Raw genomic sequence first — 8,804 nt, forward strand, 5'->3', positions numbered from 1 at the left:
TTGCATGTTGAAACACATTGCTCCTAAATTCATCTTGCTTTATTAATCACAAATCGATTTAATCTTGTTTTTCTAATTGAATACTATTTTTCATCCAATCCATAAGGGAATATTCTAGTGTAAATGAAGTCACCAATTTATGCATTCATTTATACAATCAAATTATTTAAATTATTCAGTCGAAAATTATTTATAATAACAATAAATGATTTAAGACATTTTTAAAAATACATTTGTTATTAATGTTGAGCTGCATCATCATCATAGCCATCATACCACTGATTATATATATATATATATATATATATATGTGTGTGTGTGTGTGTGTGTGTGATTTAATAATTATCTTACAAATATATACAATATTTAAATATAACAAACTATTTATATGTAAAAATGTTTTTTTGTAATCTTTACAAAATATTATTAATAATAATGATTTTTTCATTTGAATAAATTTGTAATTTATTAATGTTCAGCTGCATCATCATCATCATACCACTGAATATATTATTTAAAATGATAATAATAATTTAATAAAGAAAAACAAGTATTTTTAAATGTTCATTAATGTATGATTGCAGTTGTTTTTTTACACTCAAGTGTTCTTGTGTTCTTAAAGCTGACTCGGTCTGTTTTTGTGCAGTCTTTCACTCCGTGAGAAAAGCTTACCTTTCAAACAGCTTTCGTATTTCCCAGTAAGCGCTCCTGTGAAAGCATATTCGTTTCAAACGGAAAGCTATAGGCTAGATGAGAGAAAAGAGGGGAAATAATGGGAACGGGGTTCTGTGACTCATGGTCCTCGTCATCAAAAGATTCCTCGGCGGGAAAACGCGCGCGCATCCCTGAGGTAAAGCCAATCTATGGAGGAAACACTGTCAGTAATTAAACATTCATGTTCTGGAAAAGATCTGACGAGCATTAGACGTATCCTAAAGCTTTCAGGATGCAGTTTCACATTGTTCAAACTATACGCTTTGAAAACACGAGAGCTCGACTGTCAGGACAGATGTGTATGGAAGCTTGTTTCCGCCACAGAATTGTGAGAAATAAAGTCGCAATTCTGAGAAATAAAGTTGCAATGGGAGATATAAAGTCAGAATTGCATGATATAAAGTCACAATTGCGTGTTATAAAGTCAGAATTTTGAGATATAAACTATTCTGAGGCGTTTTTCCTTAGAATTGGACTTTATATCTCACAATTGTGAGTTTATATCTCACAATTCTGAGAAAAGATGTCAGAATTGCGAGATATAAACGCGCAATTATGTGTTATAAAGTCAGAATTGCGTGATATAAAGTCGCAATTGCGAGAAAAAAACTTCAGAATTCTGACTTTATAACACACAATTGCGACTTTATTTCACGCAATTCTGACTTTATATCTCGCAATTCTGAGAAATAAAGTCAGAATTGCGAGATGTAAACTCGCAATTGTGAGATAAAAAATCGCGATTAACTTTTAAAATGTTTTATTTTGTGGCGTAGGCCTAATCAAGCTTCCATAGATGTGTGCGTCGTAGGGCATGACGTTTTTTTTTGTTGTTGTTGGTTTTTTTTACATTTTTTTGAAAAAGTTTCCAAAAAATAGTGCCAGTGCCAAAACCGGCTTCTCTTCACCGTTTACCTTTCATTTCACCACTGTGGCCATTAACAAGTTAGTCAAATGAAAGGAGTAGAAAATAGAGGCAAATCACATACATTTCCTGATAGAAGCTGTGGTCTGGTGGTTAGCGCATTTGCTATGCTAATACATCGAGCTGTGGTTTAAAATATCCAAAGTCACGGAAAGCTTGAAAATATCAGGGAACTTAGAATAGTGGGAAAAGAATCGCGGAACATTTCTATAGTAAATATAAATTGCTAGAGTTAAGGGCCCTACACACCGGGACGAATATCGGCGCGCGTTATTCGCCAGCGTTTTTCAACGCGTTTTTTGTGTTCACACCCAAGCGATTTTCGCTGACGATGAGCCGAGTGAACATGCAAATTCATTCCCTGACATTAGATGGCGCTTAATGTAAAACAGAAACCACTCCATAACAATTCTCTTTTATCAAGATTTTTGTAGTCGCTGTCGCGTTTGTCATATAGTTCTTTATGTTCCGACACCAACGAGACCAGCAGCTCTACACTCATCTTGCCTTGCATCTTCCTCGTCTTATTTCTTCCCGGCAGTGTAGACGCTACTTGGTGTATATCTTCTTCGCCGTTACGTACGTGTGCACGGCAAGACCGTTTGTGTTTGAGCGCCCCCAAGTTGTGTTTTACTGTAACTTCAGAAGCTCCAGACACGTGAGCAAAAGCGCCAATCTCATTGGTCGGATAGTTTTTGACGCGGCGCGTCAAACCAAAAAAACGAACCCGAGGCGTTTTTTTTAAAATGACGCTTTTACGCGTGCCGTTTTTCGCGCCGGTGTGCACACTCACATTGGCGCCCTTTGTTTAGTCACGAGGCGTTAAACGTCGGCGAATATCGCGCGCGAAATTCGTCCCGGTGTGAACAGGCCTTTACACTGGATTAGCACAGCACAGGTGGATCTCTGAGCGGCCGTGAGTGGAGGCGGAGCTAATTTGCATATTCATAGAACCGCGTATAATAAATGAGGCAAGGGTGTGGAGGTTACATTCAAGATATTTTAAGGCATGAAGAAATACAATGCAATATCATATATGTACAATAAAAATGGTTGAAATAAATAAAATTACAATAATACATTCAATGTATCGACATTGAACTATTATTACTAATTATTACGTTTACTACTAACAATACATTGTTAGTCCCGAGATTCTTCCAATGCCATCTCACGACCAAATCCTAAGATTTGTCTAAACCCCAGTGATGGGTAGGTTTAGGGGCGGGGGTCAGGTGTCAGGGGTAAGTCATTTCATATGAGTTGTGCAACTCGTAAAAAATTTACGATTTAGCAAAAATCTTAGTGAGGTTGTATGAATTCGTACGAATTAGCCACCTCGTAAAATACTTACGAATTGCCGCAAAATTGGGTTGGATTCTTCACGTTAGTGGATAAATACATATGGTATTTAACCCCTGATCTTAACGAGTTGTGGGCGTGTCCGTGAGAAACATGGCAGAATACAATAATACTTAAAGGCAGTGGTTCTCAACTCCAGTCCTCGTGACCCGCTGCTCTGCACATTTTGTATGTCTCTCTTATCTGACACACTCAGTTCAGTTCATGGAGTCTCTCCTAATGAGCTGATGATCTGGTTCAGGTGTGTTAAATAAGGGAGACATACAAAATGTGCAGAGCAGTGGGTCACGAGGACTGGAGTTGAGAACCACTGCCTTTAAGTATTATTGTCTACTATAAATGTCTATATAACATCTAACAGAAAATGTCATAGAGACCAATTGCATTCTGAAACAAGAACAAATGTGGGCGGGGCTTGATTTTGTCCATGGGGAATTGATTGGCTGATTGGATGGTTGTGGTTTGCTATTGGCTGATCTCATGTGAGTGACAGGTTGCCCCACCCTCGTCATCAGAGAAGAGATTAGTATTCTGAAGTTATTTTGATTCAAGATTTTGAGGCACATGAATTTAACACAATAATCTGCACTGTTTTACTTCCCACATGTTATATATTTAAGATTAGCAACTGGACAGACTCAGAATCCAAGAATACCAAAAAACATGTAAAGCTCCTAAATAGCGCGAGCGCAGGCGAGATGACAAGACGAGGTGTCGGCTTCTATTTTAGCGCAGGTGCTTTGAGAAGTGAAACGTGTAAATACAAACAATAACAAGCGTGTCAGGAAGGCGAGTGGGCGTGACGGTCTCCAGAGCATTAGCAGCTAATACTAGCGACTAGCGAGTTTAAATTTAGACTCAGTGTGAAATAGAGCCACCGGGTGGGTGTTGATATTCACACCAGTCGCTTTATTCCCATCGAGGCGGGCTACTTCTCTTCCGGCTATGTGACATTAAACGTGGCCTAGCGTTTTGATTCAGTTCGCTTTTATGCCACAACAGAGAGAGACTGAAGACAAAGAGAGAGTTGCCACACGCCGCTCATTCATGGCTAATGAATGATTCTGATGCAGAAAAGTTAGTTCATGCATTCATGACCTCGAGACTAGATTACTGTAATGCTTTATTAGCCGGTTGTCCTGCATCCTCAATTAACAAGCTACAGTTAGTCCAAAATGCCGCCGCTAGAGTTCTTACTAGATCAAGAAAATATGATCATATAACACCGATTTTATCATCACTGCATTGGTTACCTATAAAGTTCCGTATTAATTACAAGGTATTGCTACTGACTTATAAAGCCCTAAACGGCTTAGCTCCAGTCTATTTAACGGATCTTCTATCGCCCTATAATCCATCGCGCTCTTTAAGATCACTAAATTCAAGGCTTTTGGTCATACCTAGGATATCCAGAACCACCAAAGGAGGGAGAGCATTTTCACATTTAGCTCCAAAACTCTGGAATAGCCTTCCTGATACTGTTCGTTGCTCAGACTCGCTCTCCCAGTTTAAAACTAGATTAAAGTCGCATCTCTTCAGCCAGGCATTCATATAATATTTTTAATCTTACAGTCCAAATTACAATCCGGCCTCTAGTTAATAAACGCCAGAGGAGAACTGGCCCCCGACTGAGCCTGGGTTCTCCCAAGGTTTTTTTTTCTCCATTGGGTCACCTGATGGAGTTTTAGGACACTATTAGGTCACTTGATGGAGTTTTTCGGTTCCTTGCCACTGTTGCCTTTGGCTTGCTCAGTTGGGGATATTCTGGATATCTAATTTGATTTTATCAATAAATTCCACTAGAAACAAACCTTGTTGTATTATTTTAATTTAATACTGTGAAGCTGCTTTGATACAATCTGTATTGTGAAAAGCGCTATACAAATATACTTGACTTGACTTGACTTGACTTAATTAGGAAACACTGTACCTCACAATAAACATGATGCAGACCTTCCTCCTGTATCCAAGCAGGAAAGAATCAGCTCAACGTAAATTAACAACCCCATAATAATATGTTTAGCCCTTATGCGGTGTTGAAAACCCTGTAACACCTTTTGTGTTCCCAGTCTTAAAAATAGCTTGTAAATTGCTTGTTATGCTATGTTATCAGCAAATTTGTCAACTTGTTTTTCTTCAATTTGGTCAGGTTTTGCATTTTATTTTTGAAACTGATTAATTGTGGGCCTCGTTGATCTGAGCCTATACGCACCTCCATTTTTAACTGTAAAAAAGCATTATTTTTGGGATAAATTTGTCAATAGTCAACTAAATATATCACACTAGAGTGTTTTAATGTTTAACCAGGAAGTTTGTTTTGAAACGCTTTTATTTTGTAAAAAATTAAACAGTCACACTTGTGGTAAAAAAAAAAGACTGGTCTATAAAAAAAATAGCTTATATTATCAACAAATATTGGATTCAATCTTTTTGTCAACTTGTTTTCCTTCAGTTAGGACAGGTTTTGTATTTAGTTCTGGAACTGATTGATCGTAGGCCTCAATCTACAAAAAAACCTCCGGTGGAAGACTATGGGATTGTTGCTAAGGCATCGCTAGGAGGGTTAAACGTCAGTATCTATTTGCTTCTTGTTCTGTCAATGGGAATTTTCACCTGATTTTTCACCCACTGAATGAACATCGCAGGCCATAAAAGTGAGAGCGCACCTCTCCTCTAACCGCATGATTTAAAGGGATACTTCAGGATTTAGCATTAAGCTTTGTATTAGTAGAAAACCTGTAGTATTTTCGAATCACCGTGCTTTCCACCCTCATATCCCCCTGAGACGAGAGATTTATGTATTTTTTGTCTGGAAAAAATCCTCCAATGACGCAAAAATCGTCATTTTGCGTCATCTGAGGATTTTTTGGCCAGAGGCTAAAGACTACAGCCAGTAGGAGGAGCTGTCCCGCATGTTTTCAACCCGCCCATAGAGGGAGGGATCTCACTCACAGAATGTACCCAGCAAACATTGGTCCGACGGCAACGTCGTGTCCCTGGCCAAAAATAGTCGCGGTATGACGGCATAAATCGGTAAAAATATGTAACACAGAACATTTCCTAAAAATGCATTCAGATACATGTGTGCGTGTCTACAGTTGTCTGAGGTTGCATGTATAATTGTTATTTTGACTTTTAGCTACGTGTAGTTCAATATATACCATGTTGTGTTTCGGGTGAGAGAGGACGTCACCATGGCGACGTCTTTTACACGTGCATTTATAGTCCATCATGACCCTCTATGAAATCAATTGTGATAAAGCTGTGCTTAATCCTTGCGTGGTTAATACTGCAATAATTAATTAAATTTTTTATTAAATTAAAGTTTTAATAAGTTGTGTGAATACGTCCACTGACGTCCTTTACACGTCTATAGTATCGGGTGAGAGGACGTCACCTGGCGACGTCTTTTACACGTGCATTTATAGTCCATCATGACCCTCCATCATGGAATCCTTGTGAAATATGCAAAAGCTGTGCTTAATCCTTGCATGGTTAATACTGCAAAAATTCATTTAATTGCCCAAGTAGTTTTTAAGAGGTTGTGAAGACGTCCACTGACGTCCTTTACACGTCAAGGCTGTGAATACACGTCCACTGACGTCCTTTACACATCTAGTCAAGCAAGACAGGAAAAAAAACCCCCAGGAATTATCTTTATGAAATACACGAATTGTATACAAAGTAAATATATTTACTTTATCTTGTTTAAATAAATTATAATCACACAGTTCCCAGTGTGGTTAAGTGAATGCAAAGCCTCTGCATTTTAGTCATTATTTCAACCTGTAGCCTACCTGATACGTTGTGTTTTTTTTTTTTTATTTTTTTATGGAATGTATGCATGTAAAACAGAAATATATCTGGTCACCATTTATGTCTGAGTTGGATGTAATTGCCAAAACTGTGCTGCCAAGATATGTAACAAAAGATCTCCCGACATTACCAAATCCCGCGATAGGTTAGATTATCTCACGAGATGTTAACGCGTTTTCCCCATAGACTCACTCCGGAACACTTAAGTTTGAACAACCACGAAGAGAGGAGGAATTGAGGCCCATATTATTACAAATCTACTGTTGGGTACGTACATTTTGTATTATTAGATTCACGTGCTAGAGTTTTACTTGTTTGACATGAATGAACCGAAAGAAATGATGCCCACATTGTCAACTGAAATTGGCTAATGTTAACTGAGTTTGGCTAAAATTAGCTAGTAGGCTAAAAGTTGCTATGAACTGATACAACGGTATACCATAGTATAAAGTATGTTTAATGATACAGTCAAAGTTATTACTGTAAATTATTAATGTAGCCTTTTGAGAGTTTATTTCAGAAAGTAAATTATCTGAAATAGAATGAAATGTTTAGCTGGATTTGAACATGTATGTTTTCAGTAACTGCTTTAAAAATTTTGTAATTTTAGAATTGCTAAACATGTCTATTCAGGGGACATCACAGCCCACCTGTCTTTATCAGAAATGTCCTGTTCACTTTCTCACTGTTACACACCTAGTTAAGGGTCTTTCTCAAGGGCACCACAGTGGTATTGAAGAGGCAGGGGACAAATGCTGTTTTGAATTTAGCTGAAGACCATACAAATATTTTGAAAATAAGTGCATGTCATTTACCTCAAATTTTTAATTTTCATTTATTTTAAAAAGAAATATATTCTCTTCCCTTAGATGCTGTGAAGAGGTGGAGCCCACATGCCACAGACACTGAAATTGATGCAGCAATGGCAGAACACCTGAAACACACTCCAGGAAGAGCTGGGGGTGGTGGATACAAAAAATGAGCCAAACAATGTGTTTAAGGGATAGTTCACCCAAAAATGAAAATTGTCATCATTTACTCAACCTCATGTTTCAAACCTGTATACCTTTCTATGCTAAACACAAAGATGTTTAGAAGAATGTTTGTAACCAAGCAGATGTCGCTTCCCATTAATAATCATTTTTTCTCCAACAATGGTAGTCAGTGGATGCTCTATTTGCTTGGTTACAAACATTCTTCAAAATATCTTCTTTTGTGTTCAGCAGAAGAAAGAAACTCATACAGGTTTGGAATTTGGTGAGTAAATTACATAATTTTCATTTTTGGGTGAACTATCTTTATATAATAATTCAGTATTTTGTAATTGGTATTTTAGTTTGGTTAACAAATTAAGAGCTTAGAATTATAAGGTTCTATCTCCGTTTATTGTAGTTTATTGAGCATCAAAGTTTTTAAACTCGGTTTATGTTTTGTGAGATGGAACCTTTTATTTTATTAATAACTACTAACAATTTTTTTTTTTTTTACAAAAATAACACCACACAGGCATTAATAAACACCTAATGGATCAGATTGTCAAAAACTCAATTTCAACCAAAAGTGGAGATAGAACCTTAAAATTCTAAGCTCACGAAATGTTAAACATTGAAAAAAATAAAGAGAAATTTTGGCTGTTCAATATCAATAAAATGTTGTGCTTAATCAGAACATGCTTCTTTTTTGCTTATGTCCACAAATAATGTGTTATTGTTTTTGATGTACACGTGATTAAAACGTTGTATTGACGTTCAGGTCTGACTGGACCAATTTTGGACCTTTTTAGAACCTTTGTCAAGATGTGTAGGCTAAACCTCAAGACTTGATTGTCTTTCACGATGTTACACAATAGGTGTGTGATTATTTTATATGCAGGCTTATATATACACTTAAATTATGCAGCAACACATTTACATATGACGACGCATTTAGACGTCCAGGGACGCGCAGAAGAGACGTGGAATTCACGGCCAGAAAAGACGTGGAATTC

The 8,804-nt window shown here is 37.2% G+C and overlaps 1 long non-coding RNA gene across 1 annotated transcript; it reads left to right on the forward strand.

Annotated features, from left to right (window-relative positions):
* The first annotated feature begins 6,987 nt into the window (after positions 1–6,987).
* Positions 6,988–8,485, forward strand: LOC311295805. Its single transcript, XR_014628388.1, has 2 exons — positions 6,988–7,084; positions 7,687–8,485. It is a non-coding gene; the product is annotated as an uncharacterized lncRNA (long non-coding RNA).
* Positions 8,486–8,804: the final 319 nt, after the last annotated feature.

Source organism: Rutilus rutilus (assembly GCF_951802725.1).
Source record: "Rutilus rutilus genome assembly, chromosome: 8".
NCBI classification, from domain to species: Eukaryota; Metazoa; Chordata; class Actinopteri; order Cypriniformes; family Leuciscidae; genus Rutilus; species Rutilus rutilus.